Source organism: Schistocerca nitens, chromosome 5 (assembly GCF_023898315.1).
Source record: "Schistocerca nitens isolate TAMUIC-IGC-003100 chromosome 5, iqSchNite1.1, whole genome shotgun sequence".
In the NCBI taxonomy this organism is placed as follows: Eukaryota; Metazoa; Arthropoda; class Insecta; order Orthoptera; family Acrididae; genus Schistocerca; species Schistocerca nitens.
The window spans coordinates 403391463-403412213 of record NC_064618.1 but is presented as its reverse complement, the minus strand read 5'-3'; the positions used below and the strand labels follow the sequence as shown (position 1 = coordinate 403412213).

The 20751-nt window shown below is 43.7% G+C and overlaps 1 long non-coding RNA gene across 1 annotated transcript; it reads left to right on the top strand.

Moving 5' to 3' along the window:
* Nucleotides 1-10485: 10485 nt before the first annotated feature.
* Nucleotides 10486-20463, top strand: LOC126260876 (uncharacterized). Its single transcript, XR_007546655.1, has 3 exons — nt 10486-10667; nt 20132-20211; nt 20336-20463. It is a non-coding gene; the product is annotated as an uncharacterized LOC126260876 (long non-coding RNA).
* The last annotated feature ends 288 nt before the right edge of the window (nt 20464-20751 follow it).

The window sequence follows — 20751 nt, the reverse complement described above, 5'->3', positions numbered from 1 at the left end:
TAAATTTACGGTAACGCGTTTCACTGTTTTGTAGGTGGTGATTAAAACGTTCGTCAATTTGACTGTTTTGTTGTTCAAATTTCGTGTCTACTTTCGCATCCAGTGTGCGTGAAAGTTCTGATGACATTAATTTAAACTCGTCGCGTAACTGTGTTGCGTTTTCAGAACATTGTTTAGCGACTGCACTAATTTCATCTCTAAGTAATTTGGTTGTGGCTGCATGTGTATTACTTAATTCTTGTGCCACAGATCTAATTTCTTCACTACTGTTCCTAGCACAAGCCTTAATTAACTCACGTAATTGTTCTTTAGTCTCATGACATTGCACGGCAACGGCTGTAATCTGTTCACTAAGTTGTTTGAAATTGTTGTCTTGTTTTTCATTCAACTGTTTGAGATTTTCATTAGGTTGTTTGTTCGATTCATTAAGGTTGTCGTGTTTTTCATTGAGTTGTAGTAATAATGCCACAACTTGATCCAACCCAAAATTAGCGACTCTATTTTCTGTGCTGTGTTATGATGTATCTGCATATGTCACGTTATGTGTAACCATTTCGTCATTGTCTGATTCATGAAAAGGTTTGCTAATCGGATGTGCTCTATTGGTCACTACATCGGAATCAAATAAATCTGACGCGTTTTGTGTATGTTGTTCACCTTCGTAAGAAACATTTGTCCGTTCACTGTGTAAACTTTGCAAATCAGGTGTTTCAAAATGGGCAGCGTTCTTTCAAAATGGGCAGCGTCATCAGTTGTCGTTAAATTAACGGAGGACACAATTGAATTTGTTTGCTCATCATTAGAATTAAAGTCATTACTAGTGATCGGCACGCACTGATTATCTCTATTACACTGACTGTCGCTAGTGCGAGGTGCATTCAAGTTCTAAGGCCTCCGATTTTTTTTTCTAACTAACTACTCACCCGAAATCGATGAAACTGGCGTTACTTCTCGACGTAATCGCCCTGCAAACGTAAACATTTTTCACAACACTGACGCCATGATTCCATGGCAGCGGCGAAGGCTTCTTTACGAGTCTGTTTTGACCACTGGAAAAACGCTGAGGCAATAGCAGCACGGCTGGCGAATGTGCGACCACGGAGAGTGTCTTTCATTGTTGGAAAAAGCGAAAAGTCACTAGGAGCCAGGTCAGGTGAGTAGGGAGCATGAGGAATCACTTCAAAGTTGTTATCACGAAGAAACTGTTGCGTAACGTTAGCTCGATGTGCGGGAGCATTGTCTTGGTGAAACAGCACACCGCAGCCCTTCCCGGACGTTTTTGTTGCAGTGCAGGAAGGAATTTGTTCTTCAAAACATTTTCGTAGGATGCACCCGTTACCGTAGTGTCCTTTGGAATGCAATGGGTAAGGATTACGCCCTCGCTGTCCCAGAACATGGACACCATCATTTTTTCAGCACTGGCGGTTACCCGAAATTTTTTCGGTGGCGGTGAATCTGTGTGCTTCCATTGAGCTGATTGGCGCTTTGTTTCTGGATTGAAAAATGGCATCCACGTCTCATCCATTGTCACAACCGACGAAAAGAAAGTCCCATTCATGCTGTCGTTGCGCGTCAACATTGCTTGGCAACATGCCACACGGGCAGCCATGTGGTCGTCCGTCAGCATTCGTGGCACCCACCTGGATGACACTTTTCGCGTTTTCAGGTCGTCATGCAGGATTGTGTGCACAGAACCCACAGAAATGCCAACTCTGGAGGCGATCTGTTCAACAGTCATTCGGCGATCCCCCAAAACAATTCTCTCCACTTTCTCGATCATATCATCAGACCGGCTTGTGCGAGCCCGAGTTTGTTTCGGTTTGTTGTCACACAATGGTCCGCCTTCATTAAACTGTCGCACCCACAAACGCACTTTCGACACATCCATAACTCCATCACCACATGTTTCCTTCAACTGTCGATGAATTTCAGTTGGTTTCACACCACGCAAATTCAGAAAACGAATGATTGCACGCTGTTCAAGTAAGGAAAACGTCGCCATTTTAAGTATTTAAAACAGTTCTCATTCTCGCCGCTGGCGGTATAATTCCATCTGCCGTACGGTGCTGCCATCTCTGGGACATATTGACAATGAACACGGCCTCATTTTAAAACAATGCACATGTTTCTATCTCTTTCCAGTCCGGAGAAAAAAAATCGGAGGCCTTAGAACTTGAATGCACCTCGTATGATCGGTCAAATTATTTGAGTCAGCTTTTACACTCATTGCACATCGCGATGTACTGTTAGCAGATTTTTGCGGCATTTTCACAAATTAAAGTTTACTACAAAATGAAACAAAGACAAAGCAAAAATGGAACAAATACAATTACAACAGAGAGCAATAAATTGCCGATGATCTGTGAAAGAAAGAGTGACAAATTAGTAAATGTGTTGCGCCAGATGCAAACTACATTTAATATTAACTAAATAAGAGCAGATATATAACTGACTACCTCCCAGAAATTCACAAAAATACGATCCTGGCCGGTTGTTGACAAGTGTAACCTCCCAAAGATATTTATTTAATAACCTCCCAACAGTAAAAAATATAATTCTATAATTCACATTCAGTGTAACTGCCCAACAGATAAGTTCCGAAACCTATCAATAATACAATGTGACTAATCTCTCAATAAAATTATGGCCCACTTATAACCTTTCAATAATTGCCTGTGAATTTAAACTGGTAAAGTTTGGACGTCAGCAGTGCTGCGTCATGGCCCTGAAAATTCATACTAAATAAATTGAAATATCTTACCACAATTAGGCCGCCGGATAACGCATATATATCTGCTCCTATAAGAATTTTTTCTGGCGCAGCTCAGTGCAATGCTGGCCGACAGATTTGTCATGCATAAAAAGAAACAACTGATTTTTCCTTTCAATAATCGGGATGACCAAGGATTGGAGAAATTAGTAAATTCTTTAAATTGAAATGAATGATTGTCAAAAGTTACTTTATATGAGAAAGATTATTATTAAGAGATTTTTTAAACATTTACATGGGACTTAATATAACAATATTACATATGTGCGAGGCTGCTTTTACCTTATATTATATCCCTCAGGCTCCACTATCGCTCCACACGACCGGCCCAGCCAACACGATACACCAGACTGCTAGCAACTACTTACTGCTACTAACACACAGTTCCTACTGCAGTCAACAGTGTTCTTTGGTCTGAGATTCTCTTATAGCTTACATATCGCAGGCAGTGCGTGAGCAATTCATCGAAATTCCATCTGCTCGAGTGCGCTAACAACAAATTCCTTAATCATGGACCTCTTACAGTATTCGTATTCACAATGATTCAATCGTAGCAATAGGAATGAACCTCTGAACCTTGGACTTATTGTGAGGGGCAAAATTCTTTTTATCTCCGTTCCTCTGTGTTTGTGAACCATTTATGTTAGTGGGAACTTTTCCCATGCACCCCTAAGACTTGCTTTTTGTCATCGCAGTATACCTCAGCACACAATATAATAATAGTACAAGTGAGGTAAATAATTAAATAACAGATAAAGACAATGAAAGTTTAAAATTACTTTGTAAGTTTTTAATATGATGTTTTACTCAATAAACTGTGTTACACGGTGATGACTATTTCTCAAACAAATCCCTCCTCTTTTGTAAGATTACGTTCAGCCTAGTGTTCCTGAAGTGCAAAAGGCAGGCCTTACATTTCTAGATTTTTGTCTCATTGTCTCATTTTTTCGTTGGGGCTTAAGCTCCTGCTTGCTCTGAATTATTTATCATGTGTACTTAAATTGTTCCCAAACGCTCATTCCACTATTCACTTGTATCTTTTTATTAATGTTATCATGTTAGTAATTTTTACCAATTCCGTGATTAATTCATTTCTTGTATTAAATTTTCCTAATTTTAGTTGAACTGGGAGCCGACCCAGCAAAATTTTATGGCGTATGGAACTTATAGTAGATTTCAGAATTCCATATTGGCTAATTTCCTGCAGTTTCTGTCTGCAAATCACTTTCCAGTTAACCATTCACTGATTAATAACCACTTACACGAAGTCGCAACCTAGCTTGTTACAGAACCAGAGCAAAGTCCCTGGTTCAATCCTTCCTCTCGACTCACCAACAGGACCACGAGCAATGTTGGGGACAATGATGCACATTGTGAGCTTCGTTTAAACTCCATGGACAGGGCTGTTCTTCTCAGTTGTCTCTGCCAGTCGATCGAGTGATCTAAGTATGATCTCGGAGCCCAACACGGTAGACATCGTTAGTTCCAACGATCTGTACTGGTTCCAACCTGTTCCCTTATTGACAGCCGGAAAGGTCTCTTCAAGATACTGAATGAGGCATGCAGGCGTATAGGCTGACGGCACCTGGTGTTCCTTCTCACCCTTATGTTATGTTATGTCATGTTAACTGGGGACCTAGAAACGACGGAGAGGCTCCATCCCCGCCGCAGCCGCAGTGGTCCGCAATCCCACGACGACTACTGCAGTCCACTTCACCCCTCCGCCGCCCCACACCGAACCCAGGGTTAGTGTGCAGTTCGGCCCCGTGGGACCCCACAGGGAACGTCTCACACCAGACGAGTGTAACCCCTATGTTTGCGCGGTTGAGTAATAGTGGTGTACGTGTAAGTGGAGAACTTGTTTGCGCAGCAAACGCCAACATAGTGTATCTGAGGGGGGAATAAGGGGAACCAGCCCGCATTCGCCAAGGCAGATGGAAAACCACCTAACAACCATCCACAGACTGACCGGCACACCGGACCTCGACACAAATCCGCCGGGCGAATTCGTGCCGGGGACCAGGCGCTCCTTCCCGCCCTGAAAGCCATGCATTAGACCGCACCGCCAACCAGACGGGCTTCTCACCCTTGCTACCATTTTCCTACTCGATACCATTATTTACCGTAAGTTTGAACTGCGCCAGGCCAGAACTAACTGGATTTGACGTTAACTGATTTTCAATTTAAGAATGGATAGATACATCTTATGAAGCGCCTTGAATTTAGAGTGTTTTCCATAATATAATCAAGATTTGATTTCTCAGCATTCAGTGTTGTATTTTCTACATGACGAGAGTGTTCGGGGACTGGGTGTTCATTTAATTTCGAATTTTTTATATTACAGTTCAATTTACAAGGGTCACTCCAAAAGAAATGCACACTATTTTTGTAAAAATACAGTTTTCATTCTGCATGAGTGAAAGTTTTACAATGTGTAGATACATTCTTCCCGCTTGTTTTCAAACTTAGTTCAACCTGTTCCCGTGAGTGGCGCTGTCACAGCATGTCTTCAAGATGGCTGCTACACTTGACGTTCGTCAGAAGCAACGTGCTGTCATAGAATTCCTGTGCTGTGAAAACGAGACAGTGGGAAACATCCACAAGAGGTTGGTAAAGGTGTAAGGAGATGCTGCTGTCGATCGCAATACAGTTAGTCGGTGGGCCAGCAGGTTACGTGATGAAAGTGGGCATGGCAATATTGAGGATTGTCCTCGCAGTGGCAGGCCTCGTACTGCACACACTCCAGACAATACGCAGAGAGTTAACGAATTGGTGACTGCTGACAGACGCATCACAGTGAACGAATTGTCACGTTACGTTGGGATAGGGGAAGGAAGTGCTTGCAGAATACTGAAAGTGTTGGCGTTAAAAAAGGTTTGTGCCACGTGGGTTCCCAGGATGTTGACAGTGGCTCACAAAGAAACAAGAAAAACGGTGTGTAGCGAACTTTTGGAAAAGTACAAGAAAGGTGGAGATGAATTTTTTGGAAGAATTGTGACAGGTGATGAAACATGGCTCCATAATTTTTCACCAGAGACGAAACGGCAATCAATGGAGTGGCATCATGCAAATTCACCCAAGAAAAAAATTCAAAACCATGCCTTCTGCCGGAAAAGTTATGGCTACGATGTTTTTCGATTCCGAAGGACTCTTGCTTGTGGACATCATGCCAAGTGGAACCACCAAAAATTCCGATGCATATGTGACGACACTGAAGAAACTTCAAGCTCGACTGAGTCGTGTTCGACCACATCGGCAAAAGCAGGATGTTTTGCTGTTGCACGACAATGCGCAGCCACATGTCAGTCGAACAACCATGGAAGCGATCACAAAACTCGGATGGACAACACTGAAACACCCGCCTTACAGTCCTGACCTGGCTCCATGTGACTATCATCTCTTTGGGAAACTGAAACACTCTCTTCGTGGAACAAGGTTTGAAGATGATGACTCTCTTATGCACGCTGCCAACCAGTGGCTCCAACAGGTTGGTCCAGAATTTTAGCATGCAGGTATACAGGCGGTGGTTCCAAGATGGCGTAAGGCAGCTGAGAGGGATGGAAATTATGTGGAGAAATGAAAATATTGTTCCTAAAGGATGTATCTACACACTGTAAAACTTTCAAACATGTAGAATAAAAGATGGATTTTAAAAAAATAGTGTGCATTTCTTTTGGAGTGACCCTCGTATCTTTCATTTGAAAGCATGAGATATGCTATAGAGAGTGAACATTATTCTTCGATTTGTCTGTTTATTCTTTGAAATTGATAATCGCCTGGAGCGGTGCAACTTTTGGTATTTATAGGAATTACGTGAGCTTAGGCAGTCAGATATAGAATCTAGTCCACCGAAGATTTTAAGTAGTTAGCCGTACCGCATAATCGATGATTTTTGTTTTAGAGTATTTTTTAAGGACGATTCACCCAAGGCAGAACTATAAGAAATATATTATTACATAAATGTAATGCTAGTGGAAGGCAGTAAAACTCTACCAGAGGGGCCATTAAATACGAGAACCACAATAAGGCTCTCCCAGTGCCACAAAAAATATTTCGTTCGTGACTGACAGCGACAAATGTTATTTTATAACAAACTAAACCTTGAACTGAGGTGTCAAAAGCCATGGAACTGCGATTTACACATATACAGGGGGTGACAGTATCGTCTACACAAAGTATAAAAAGGCAGTGCATTGGCGGAGCTGTCATCTGTACTCAGATGTTTCATGTGGAAAGGTTTCCGAAGTGATTATCAACACACGGTGGGAATTAACAGACTGAACGCCGAATGGTAATTCGAAGTAGACACATGGGACATTCCATTTGAGAAATCTTTAGGCAATTCAACATTTCGAGATCCACAGTGTCAAGAGTGAGCCGAGAATAATAAATTTCAGGCATTACCTTTCAACATGGACAACACAGTGGCTGATGGTCTTCACTTAACGACCGAGAGAATCTGTGTTTGCGTAGGATTGTCAGTGCTAACAGACAACGAGCACTCCGTGAAGTTGAAACGTCCCCTTATGAACAATTCTACAGGACTGTGCTTAACCTGACACACAATATTTTTAGCGCAACGCAATCTGACTTTCAAAAAATCCCTACAAAAGAATGGCCCTGACTAACATTAAACTATACCTTTCACAAATCACTTACCTCACAAAAATCTTCGCTACTCAAGCTACTGCAATACAGCGAGCGCCACTACTGCCAGCTAAATAAAAGATTCAAAGTACTGAAGGCACTAACTACTAATAGGCATAGTTAGCAAATGAAAGATTTTAATAGAGAACAACCAATGTATTTACCTCAATAGTCATAATATATATAGCAGTTCATGACAAATTTCAAAACTCCGCCATCTCTCTCCCCACATCCACCACTGCTGGCGGCTCACCTGCAACTGCGCAACGCTACGCGCTGTTCACAGCCAGCTGCCTATCACTACAATGGCGAGTATTACAACAATGCAAAGCAGCCACAGACTGCACACAGCACAGCCAGTGATTGTCATACAGATGTGGCGTTACCAATAAAAAAAACCTAAACAGCCTACTTACAAAGTAACCGCAAAAATCAAAGTGGAACGTACGACGAACATCGGTTAGGACACTGAGGCGAAGTTTTGCGTTAATGGGCTATGGCAGCAGACGCCCGAAGCGAGAGTCTTTGCTAACATCACGACATCGCCTGCAGCACCTCTCCTGAGCTTGCGACCGTATTGGTAAGACCCTAGATAACTGGAAAACCGTGGCCTGGATGGATGGGTCTCGACGTCAGTTGATAAGAGCTGATGATAGTGTTCGAGTGTGCTGCAGACCCCACAAAGCCGTGAATCTAAGTTGTCAATGTTGCACTTTGCAAGCTGATGGCGGCACCATAACGTTGTGGTTTGTGTTTACATGGAACGGACAGGGCACTCTGTATGTTCGGCTACTTGGAGACCATTTGGAGCCATTCATGGTAATGTGGTATGTCACCAGGTTTCAGTTGTTGGCAACTGGTTTGAGAAATATTCCGAACAATTCGAGCAAACGATTTTGCCACCCAGATCGTCTGACATGAATCCCATCGACTATTTATGGGACACCATCGAGGGGGCAACTTGTGCACAAAATCTTGCACCGGCAACACTTTCGCAATTACAGACGACTACAGAGGCACCATGGTTCAATATTTCTACAGGAGACTTCCAATGACTTGTTGAGTGCATGCCATGAGCTGCTGCGTTATGCCGAGTAAGAGTAGGTCCGTCTATGATAAGAGGCATCCCATGGCTTATGTCGACTCAGTGTAATCCGTCCCATTGAAATAAACAAAGTCGCTTTCATAATTCTGCAGCTATAAAAGTTAAAAATTACACTACTGGCCATTAAAATTGCTACACCAAGAAGAAATGCAGATGATAAACTGGTATTCATTGGACAAATATATTATACGAGAACTGACATGTGATTACATTTTCACTCAGTTTGGGTGCATAGATCCTGAGAAATCAGTACCCAGAACAACCACCTCTCGCCGTAATAACGGCCTTGATACGTCTGGGCATTGAGTCAAACAGGGTTTGGATGGCCTGTACAGCTACAGCTGCCCATGCAGCCTCAACACGATACCACAGTCTATCAAGAGTAGTGACTGGCGTATTGTGACGAGCCAGTTGCTCGGCCACCATTGACCAGACGTTTTCAATTGGTGAGAGATCTGGAGAACGTGCTGGCCACGACAGCAGTGGAACATTTTCTGTATCCAGAAAGGCCCGTACAGGACCTGCAAAATGCGGTCGTGCATTATCCTGCTGAAATGTAGGGTTTCGCATGGATCGAATGAAGGGTAGAGCCACGGGTCGTAACACATCTGAAATGTAACGTCCACTGTTCAAAGTGCCGTCAATGCGAACAAGAGGTGACCGAGACGTGTAACCAATCGCACCCCATACCATCACGCCGGGTGATACGCCAGTACGGAGATGACGAATACACGTTTCCAATGTGCGTTCACCGCAATGTCGCCAAACACGGATGCGACCATCATGATGCTGTAAACAGAACGTGGATTCATCAGAAAAATTGACGTGTTGCCATTCGTGCACCCATGTTCGTCGTTGAGTACACCATCGCAGGCTCTCCTGTCTGTGATGCAGCGTCAAGGGTAACCGCAGCCGTGGTCTCCGAGCTGATAGTCCATGCTGCTGTAAACGTCGTCGAACTGTTAGTGCAGATGGTTGTTGTCTTGCAAACGTCCCCATCTGTTGAGTCGGGGATCGAGACGTGGCTGCACGATCCGTTACAGCCATGCGGATAAGATGCCTGTCATCTCGACTGCTAGTGATACGAGGCCGTTGGGATCGAGCACGGCGTTCCGTCTTACCCTCCTGAACCCACCGATTCCATATTCTACTAACAGTCATTGTATCTCGACCAACGCGAGCAGCAATGTCGCGATACGATAAACCGCAATCGCGATAGGCTACAATCCGATGTTTATCAAAGTCGGAAACGTGATGGTACGTATTTCTCCTCCTTACACGTGGCATCACAACAACGTTTAACCAGGCAACGCCGGTCAACTGCTGTTTGTGTATGAGAAATCGGTTGGAAACTTTCCTCATGTCAGCACGTTGTAGGTGTCGCCACCGGTGCCAACCTTGTGTGAATGGTCTGAAAAGCTAATCATTTGCATATCACAGCATCTTCTTCCTGTCGGTTAAATTTCGCGCCTATAGCACGTCATCTTCGTGGTGTAGCAATTTTAATGGCCAGTAGTGTGCTTTCGTACGTCACAAAATTTGTCGCTTCGTTCAATTTAATTTACTAAAAACCTCACTCCGATACACTTGCTTGTTACGGACTTATTTACGCTTCCCTGTCTTAGCTGCCCGGCCCTTTATTCGTGATGCCACACCTCACAGACAAAGACGATAGAGACATCGTGTCTTCGACGTAGCGGCAAGTGGAACGTGAATCGAGCATGCGATGCTCGCTCCTGGATGCACGCCAAACGTGCACGTGCGCGCTATCACGCAGCGCGGTTGCGCGCGGGACGACATTCGGGAGCGCCGCTGAGGCAATAGCTGTCCGCGGGCCGTCGTGACGGCGGCGGCCGCGAGTCCCTCCGGCAATTACTTCCTGCTCCGGAAGGAAAAGCCGGTGGAAGTACTCGCTCCCACCCCTGGCTGCCCCAGCCTGTGGGATGCGCCCCGGCGGCGGACGGCGGCGCGTCCGTGGAAAGTGAAACCCGTCGGCCAGCTTGGAGGGGCTGCGTGCTTTATAAGCTGCCCGCCACCCCAGGTCGGCACCACAGCAGTCGCAGCGCAACTCTCAGCAGCAGCAGCAGCACTTTGCAGCCGCGAGCACCGAAACCAGCCGCAGGAATGGCCCTCCTCAAGTGCATCGTAAGTACCTACAACCGCCGCACTTGTCGGGAGTCGCTAACGTTAAACACCTGCTACGCCACTCGTATTGCCGGAGTAGGGCTGAGAATGGGAGGAAACCTAAATGTCAAGCTCATTATAGATGACGCACTACCCGGTTTGGACAGGGAAAGGTCAGATATCAACGTTGGCATTGTTGACAGTGGCATTCATCTTTTGCTGTATTCGGGATAACTAATACATACACAAACTCCTAGCTTGTTGCACAATTCCAGTTACAGGGGCAACAAATCTTTGGTTTTCAGTATTTCACATAATTACCAATGGAACTTAAAAATTTAAATTACTGCCATAACCTACCCATCGAGAGCTATAATCTGATGTGAAATAGTTAACACGGTAAGACAGAAACTGTGTATATGTCTTCAGGCAGCACAAAAATTACCCAGACTATGTTCATCAAGTATTTGAGAACGAGAACACTTAGTGACTTCCAACAAACCTTACACGTAATTTCAAACTATTACAAAACTTCTCGCTGAGGCCCTCGCAAAATGATGAAAAGAAAAAAGTGTGTCGCTCACTACAAATTTTGCTGTCGACCCAGTAAAACTTCAGCATTAGGTGTCACGTTTCAATTTGTTACTTATTTACTAAGAACTCTATTTGCAATACTTCTCGCAGACAGACCACTGAATGTACCTGAAAAATTATTTCACTGTGCAATACGTAGTTCAGGAATTACGACGTCACGAGATTGAAATGCGTGAAAAACTAGCTCTTGCTTAAAACAGAGCGCCAATTAGCCAAACTATACTCATCTATTGTCTGATGAGACCACATAGCGACTTCCAACTAACATTAACCATAATTTGAAACATTTTCTTATCTTTTTCTCGCTTACATACTTTACGTCATATATTTGAAACGTTAACTCATTAGCAAAGTAGTTAAATGTTTACAGCTACTGTATACAGGGGACTTCGATTCCTTGTAGAATCGGGGGTTGAGGGTTTACTGGCTGAGACCTAAAATCGAAATTCTAACGTCACGCCGCAGGTTCAGAATGTTTACTTTTGCGTCATTTCTAGCGACGTGGGACGTCATAGATACTGTGATAGCGATATTTCCTGTAGAAGTTTGGCGCTTACCTTCCCGTCGTCAGCGCAGGTATCGGAAATGAATCACTTACTCAGATGAATAAGAGTGGGGACAGGTGATAGGTAAAGATTTCATCAACCCGAAAGTTTGTTTTAACATTACAGTGCTGTACTAAGTATGGTCATATTGGTTGTGGGATGCCCTCACCTTCTTACTATCGGTGGACTACTTGCACACGCAATTTAGCTTAACGTGGGCTCTGTAAAACAGCGCAACTTGTCATTTTTCCACATTAACAAGAAAGTAAAAAAACAAAAAAACATGATAACAGTTAAATACCCTAGGACTCACTGGGAATCGAACATGAGATCTTTGGGCTCGCAGTGTGAAACTGTACATCGAGACACCGACCATATGAAAAAAACAATACCAGCGCTCGTCAGAAGGGCGCGAGGGAAACTCTAGAAAGCGTTTCTCAGGATGAAAGGACGGGGAGTTTAGCCCTGCGAGCGCTCTGCTGTAGGCAATGCTTCTTCAGGCTCGAGAGATACTTTGTAATTTGGTTTCAGTAATAACGCAGTAACTGCGGACAAGCTGGTAGGGCACGACATTATATCGCGACGGAGTGTAGCGTTACTTGGTTCGTTTCAAAATACTATTTACCGAGAAAATAATACAAAGCTGCCAACAATCACGCGTTCGGTTGTCACCAGCATGCACTTCAAACCGTGTTACTCACATCGCAGTACATTACACTGAATGCAGTGCAGACGTTGCATGCCCCTCAACATGTGTTGTGTTTTCTTATGAGCGGAGAGCAGCTTCTGGTTACAAGCGAAAGCGGTAAATTTGTGTAATTATTGTTTGAGTTTGTTGGTGAATAGATAATATTTATGGTAAACAATTCACACGAAAGGAAAAACTCATTACAAAGAACGATATTTTAGATTTACTTCGGTGACAGAGATCGAAAAATGCTGTAGTCGCGTGATACGCAACTGGTATTAATCCTTTCCGTTCCAATAATGCAAATCATTTGCATAATTGGCTTCTGATACCTGGAGAAGATGTACATCTTTTATCTGCAAACTGGTTGTTACCGCAGCATTGTTAGTGTATTGTGTTAAGACAGGGTGAAGACCCTTATGCCAGTGTTACGTTCGTAAAGGAGTAAAGGAATAGTGAATCTGGAGGTCCATTCGACTACTGCAGTCATCTACAATGGATACTTTTACTGAAGGTGACACATTCCTTTCTTCCTTCGACAAGCGAACATCCATACCAATCAGGTTATTGGCGTACCGACAGTGTAACATCGAATCAGAAATCGGTGCAGCTAGGAAGTTTCCCTCGCACACAAAAGGTAAATCACTTTAGAGCCGCGAGTCAGGAAATCCTTAAGCTTACAGTTTGTTGTCTACTGTCTATTGAGCCGTCGCGCTCGTTCAGGTGCAAAATTTAAATTCTATGGCTTCATGCTCTGCATTAATATTTACACTCAGTACTCCACCGTACATTGTGTAGCTGAAGGCACTAAATACCAATTTCGTTTACCACCCTGATGGGTACTTACGAGTGATGAACTACAGAACAGCCGGCCGAAGTGGTCGTGCGGTTCTAGGCGCTGCAGTCTGGAACCGCGAGACCGCTACGGTCGCAGGTTCGAATCCTGCCTCGGACATGGATGTGTGTGATGTCCTTAAGTTAGTTAGGTTTAACTAGTTCTAAGTTCTATGGGACTAATGACCTCAGAAGTTGAGTCCCATAGTGCTCAGAGCCATTTTGTACTACAGAACTGAATGTCAACGCTCTTTTCTTGGTGTCTGTAGCTTCTCCATTTCAATCATTGGTACTTAGTGAAATGTTCTTCTCTCACTGCCTATGCATTTGGAAGGAAGGGAGGTTAGGGTTTAACGGCCCGTCGACGTCGAGGTCATTAGAGATGGTCGATCGTTTGGTTAGACGGGGAGAGAAATAAAAGACCGTACGAGGAACGACCGTCATATCAGTTCCTTATATCTTCCCGGTATTACTCTAAGTTATGACCGTGCGTTTCTTGAAAGAGAAATATTGCTTCTATCATCTAACAACCTTCTTTGGAAAAGTAAACGTGTTCTACCCTTATATAAGAAGGCACTGTGTTTGAGACAATGATGCTACCAGACAGAAAAGAGCTGCTCGTATGGAATGAATTATCGTAAGAGCATTGAAAGACATTTCGGTAGACACTGTCACATCTTTTGATGTTTCCCATTTCGACTCGCTTGCGTATACAGCATGATGGATCATTTGAACGAGATGACGGATTATTTGACCGAGACTGTTTGTGTCTCAGCAGAATTTGTTTGGTTAGAATCTATTGCGCATGTATGAAGTAAATACGGCATTAAATTACATACAGTAAACAACACTGCCATTTTTTCCTCATATTCAAAAGAAGGACCATGAACAGGAAGCACGAAGATAAAACTGATACATTTATAACAGTTGTGAATGTCGAACAGACCGTCAGTGTTCATCCACTACTAGGTATCAGAATACATAGGGCTGTGTTCGTTTTACATGTTGGAATATTAGTTAAAATAATCTGGGACTATTTTCGTGGTTTCTCACAGTCACCTCCAAAGTAAATCACACAGCTAACTAGAGCATATACGTTGTATTATTTTCCGTATATCTGTCTTGATCTTACTACTTGGTGTAATATTACCGTGCTCGAAAACGAAAGCGGTAGGAGAGAGAGAGAGAGAGAGAGAGAGAGAGAGAGAGAGAGAGTGGAGAGGGGGGGGGAGAGGGAGGGAGGGACGGAGCGAAGAAGAGGGGGATGGTGAGAGAAAGAGAGAGAGGACAACTGCTATGCAAATCCACACAGCGTATCTCGTAGGCTTTTTCGAGTTAATAAAATTTGGGGCTTTCAGTTGTTTTACATTAATATGCTGGTAAATTTAAAAAACAACAGAGAGCAACAATGTACTGTGTCTGACGACGGAATAATTCTCTGTTTGTCGATTGCCAAGTGAGCTCCTACCATGATGTCAGAGGCCCAATAACATCGTCCACATTCCTCAAAACTGTAGCTACTACCAGTGCCGAACATCTTATGAGCAGCAAATAATCAACATTACTTCAGCCACGGATTGTACAGTTCTAGTAATAGGAATGACATAGGGGAACAAAATACGCATGAGAAGGAGAGCAGAAACCACGACGAGTATTACATTCGCTGCCTCGCTGATACGAATTTTGGCTCGTGAGACGTGTGAAATTGGTTCTAGGAGATTCTCGACGCTATTCTACATGAAGACAGGGCAGTTCTTAGCTTTCACGTCACGTTCGTCGAACGGTGGCAGCGCTGTGCAAACTGTTTGCCAGCCACTCTGCCACAACTAAGGCCAAGGACAGCGGAATTCATTTCTTTTTTAACTTGTTCAACGCGGCAGGTGCTATTGTATGTTCTATTGTATAATGCCAAGAGGGATGCAACAGATACTTTTAACTCAGAGGTACTCGAGGATGGTGCAATGCTTTGCTACAAGCAGTCCCACAGGAAGTGACTGATCTTGCATCCTTCCTCCCAGAAAAAGAGAGCAAACAGTGCGTGATCAGAAAGAGAAAAAAATGGCTCTGAGCACTATGGGACTTAACATCTGTGGTCATCAGTCCCCTAGAACTTAGAACTACTTAAACCCAACTAACCTAAGGAAATCACACACATCCATGCCCGAGGCAGGATTAGAACCTGCGACCGTAGCGGTCACGCGGTTGCAGACTGAAGCGCCTAGAACCGCACGGCCACAACGGCCGGCTCAGAAAGATAGATGGACGTGATAAACGAATGACGTTCCGATTTCAATTTTTCATGTACTTTGAGCATTTTAACAGACAAAACTGAACCAAAAAGTAATTTTGGTAGAACCTGAGGATCTAGCGTCGACAAATGTAAGTGATACAGCGGGTAGCAAATATGACTCGTATTCGGAAGAAGTAGGGTTCATATCTCGTTCCTGCCACCCAGATTTAGATATCTCGTGGTTTCACCAAACAGATCAAGTCGGATGTCGATATGGTTCCTTTGGAAAGGATGCGGCTTACTTCCTCTCTTATTGTTGCCTTAAAAATGGCTCTGGGCACTATGGGACTTAACATCTGAAGCCATCAGTCCCCTAGAACTACTTAAACCTAATTGACCTAAGGACATCACACACATCCATGCCCGAGGCAGGATTCGAACCTACGACTCTAGCGGTCCAGCGGTTCCAGACTGAAGCGCCTAGAACCGCTCGTCCACCACGGCCAGCTGTTGTTGCCTAATGCTCTCGACTTCGACGTGACGTTAAAACCTAATCTTATTTTATTTTCTTGTAGCCTCCAATCGTTAGTCGCCAAGTGATATTTAATCATTAATATTCCCACACCATACCAAACTATACTAGTGAGAACGTGATCTAAGAACATTCATGGTTAATTTTCTTTTAATTTTAATTCCTAGCACACAATGTGGTGACAGGTTCAAACCTAAATCTTTACTGTTCATGCACGGCAGCTGCGCAACAGTCACTAGGTGATAAAAAGACTCAAAAGTTTCCAAAATCAAACAAGACCATGCTATTATATTAATAATTTATTTGTGGGACGTCACGTACTTAAAACAAGTATTAAATCCGTAAGGTGACTGGGTACGGAAAGATTTACTGTAAGTACATTACTGTAAGTTACCTTAAGTAACACTGATTATTTTCAGATTTACCTGTCTTGGTCGTAATGCATGATGTAATTATATGGGAAGAAGTAATATTTTTCGTGATTCATTTTGGAACGTCTGCTGTCCTATGAATAGAAAGAAACCTTTCGTAGAGAGCAGTGCCTTTTTAGTAGCATCTGAAACTGTCGTTCATGACGCTCTCGTCATTTCCTGGTAAGTTAACAGTGCATTTTAGGCTCCTCGATTGGAGCGTCTTCGTTCCTTATCCTTTCGTACGAGTATTCCACTTCAATAGTAAAGCACAATAATATGAACTATGAAATGTTATATTTCGTCTTTCGACTTTAAATTTATTCTTAGTATGTTTCCGGTACATCTTTTATCTCCGTTGTATCCCTTGTAAGCGTCCACAGCCCGTCGTTATACCTAGACTGCAGGATCCCGGGTTCAGTTCTCGGCTGGCTCCAAGATTTTCTTCGCACGAGGACTGAAAGTTCGTTCTGTCCTGATCATTTCATCTTATCTCCGTCACAAAGACGAGCAAGTCACCGAATTGGACGCAAACACAGCAGGCGGCCGACCAACCCCAAACTTGGTCTTCCCGGGCAGTAAGGTCACACGATCATTTCATTTCACCCGCCCTTGAAAGCAAAGTAGAGCATAATGATGCTTCAGGCAAGTATTAATACGTCAGTTACTCTTGCTGCACGGGACTGTATACAAACATTTTCGGAAATCGGTGAACACAATTTCAACTTTAGCTCCTTCATACACTGTTTTGTACAGCTGATACCAAAGGGGGAAAAGCTGTAGGGGAGAGTGGCGTATATTTTACCACCTTAGTAAAATACTCCATAAAGTTTAAATATTGGTAAAAATGCATCACAACGTGACGATGTAGCTTTTCATACGACAGCTCTAGCCTTGACTCAAAGAGAAATTTGTTAATTAAGAAAGGAATGATTCCTTGGAGCATTTCAAATTTACCTCTAGTTTCGTAACGATTTTTTTCTGGTCGGTTAGTGTAGCCCACGACAAAAGCACCTTTTTTCGGATAAGAGACAGTTGAAATTTTCAACAGTTCGTGTGTAAATTGTTTTACCGTTTTCGTCAAGTTTTGAGTGTATTAGTTCTTAAATTTATAATGAGATCTATAGCAGAAAAATAAATCGTAGACATCTGCATAAATACGCCCAGCACCCCTGCACATGATGCGGAATTCAGTTGTCCTAAGAACACTCAAGACACACATTGCAGGCTAGATTCTCATGCATTAGAAATAGATGTTAATTTTTTTATTCATAGGCTTGGATGAAAAATCCATGTACCTGATGTCTATCTGAGCTTGTAGACAGACATAAGCTGGTGGGTTGTAGTTACCTCGAGGCCTGCTAAATAAAAACCATTTCCCGTTATCTTATTTCCCCTGTTAAATCTGTGTGATAGTGTCAATCTTTTGATAAGGTCCTAGAACAAACCTTAAGAACTTATTACCGCGATAATAATATTAGCCGCGCATCCAAAACATCGTGTGCTTTTTCCATTTTGTTTCCACGGCTTTCATCAAAAGTTGCTTTTAGGTGACGACTTTGAGGTCCCGTGTCTACTTTGTTATTATTTCTTGGTACTTTTTACCATTCTGCTGAGGTCCAAACCGAGATTTCGTATTCTAAGACAAGCTGAATGATGGATCAGATGCTTTCTTCACTCCGTTCCCAACCGCCTTCTCCTTCTAGCTTACATCTAAGAGTTTAGAAATCAAAACGAGGCAGTCCATGCGGTACGTACTACCCGGACCATGTATAGGTCACAACAGCAGACATAAGGTGTGAAGGGAAACGTGTTACGGTAAGAAGATAAATGGAACTTTTTGTTTAAAATTTTGAATACATACTCAACCCAAACGCTGTTATTTATTACTATTTCCTACCTATTTACAAATGGTGAGTGACGAAAGGTAAGGCGATACAACTTGCAGTCACAGACACAAAGTATATACAAGGTGACCCACAACACTGACTGATTGTACGTAGTATACTACCATTGGCGCTCCTTGCCAAAACACCAGAGTGTGCTGCTCCCTACTGCCAGATCCTGTGTACATTCAGTGGGCAAAACAGCCTTCCGGACCTAAAAGGTGATACCTGGCGCTGTCGCTCTCGAGCTAACAGCCAGGTTTGGCGTTGCACCGGACTGTCCACCACACTCATTACTTACTGCGCGTTCCAGGAGTGGTCCAACCGGCTCTGGGAAAGTGACGGGACGGGGTGTTCATAGAATGGCCTTGTTCCACATCACTCGTTCCGCTTAATCCCATCCGCCTCCGGTTTCTCTTCCTACGCCTGTAGCCGTGCGTTCACCTGAGTGCAACAGATGTTTGGGTGGGCGCGGTCAACGCTTCACTGCTGTCTCTACCTTTTACTTTCACTTGACTGGCCGTCTAAAGACGCGCCTGGCGCAGGAAACATTTCATCAGTGTTCCTGGAGCCATGTCGCATGGTCCTCCCAAGTCAAGTAACACAGTAAACAATTACAAGAGTTGCATCTTTTGTCCTACTTGTCGACCACAAAAAAGGTCTTAAGGAGTCTAAAAATACTGCATAATAATAATAATGTGCAATACAGATTTTGCGCCGGCCAGAGTGGCCGAGCTGTTCTAGGCGCAACAGTCTGGGACCGCGCGACGTCTACGATCGCAGATTCGAATCCTGCCTCGGGCATGGATGTGTATGATGTCCTTAGGTTAGTTAGGTTTAAGTAGTTCTAAGTTCTAGAGGACTGATGGCCTCAGAAGTTAAGTCCCATAGTGCTCAGAGCCATTTTGAATACATTTTGCAAAATGGACTGGCCTAAATGGACTCGTCTCTTTAGTTAAGCTGTCGAGATACGGGATCGAGTCCGAGGTACGGTTGAGGAAGGTAATCCGGTGGGAGGGACGGAAAAGGATCCACTGAGCTGTGAAGAGTTATTTGAGGGAGACGCGTGGTCGCCTCCACTTGTAAAGCTGAAATAACGACAGGAATAGCGGTGTGCAGAGTAAGCGCTTGTCCGATGCTGCATTTCAGACATCATAGGCAGAAGACGAAGCAGCAGTCGAGCGGTATAATCCGTAGCAAAATAGCGCCACTGAGATCATTATTATTAAGTACGTAACTGCAAGAATATCACTTAGTCACACGACCTGAGTTCTCCAGCCTCTTCGTACGCAGTCAATAACTCTGTTGGCTTGGGTCGACGGATGACACAGTGCCGATGTGTGTAACTTCCTGTCAAAGCTGGTCTGCACAGTTTTTCGGGAGTAATCAATAACATGGCACTTTCTTATGTTTACAGACCTCTTTCATAATTTTGAGGCTAGAGCTCAGAGCTTCAGAAAATTTATGTTCTCTAAGCTGAAATCGATCTTCCACGTGCTTAATTCGTCGAATTCGAATAAATCACAGTTTTGCTTGTGTTTATTATGAGACGGACTGACATTTTCTTTCGTTGTCCTTATATACACAACTATACGAATTGCAGTATCACAAGTCATAAACAGTGCTTTAGGTGTACCACTGAAAAACCAATACGGCTACAGACCGTTTTTACAGTGCAATTTCCGGACGCCCTCGTTTTCCGTTGTGATTCTCTTGCGCTCCATGTGCTCTTTGTCATTACTTAATGCTTGCTTTCCTGTTTTCAGCTTCTTCTCGTGGTGGCTGTCCTAGCCCTGGTGGCAGCTAACCCCATTCCGGAGCCAGGAAACCTGGGAGGTGGTAAACAGTGAGTACAGACTACTTCGTTAACGTATACTATGTAGTTCTTCTAAACGATTTAGTGCTGATGTTCCATTCTCGAGCAGGGAAAAGCAGATCCGCTTGACTGACGCTACCTTCTTGTTTTGCAGCGAGCACTTCATAATCCACGTGCCGTACCACGTGCACACAGTACACCACCACCACGTGAAGAAGGTTCACGTGCCCGTCTACATCAAGGAGGAGCACCATGGCTGGCACCCGTGGGACTAGGCGCATAAGCGAGGCAAGTCGCCTTTCTTTCTCAATCGTTCTATTTCTTACATCATTTGTCTGTAGCTAAGTACACTGCGCAACACAATTAAACGATCACATTTTCGAAAACCCACAATTCTTACCCGTTACGAAGCTGAAGTCTGAAATCTGTCTCACAAGTGCGTACAGCATTTCTCTGTAATCAGAATGATATTTTCACTCTGCAGCGGAGTGTACGCTGATATGAAACTTCCTGACAGATTAAAACTGTTTGCCGGACCGAGACTCGAACTCGGGACCTTTGCCTTTCGCG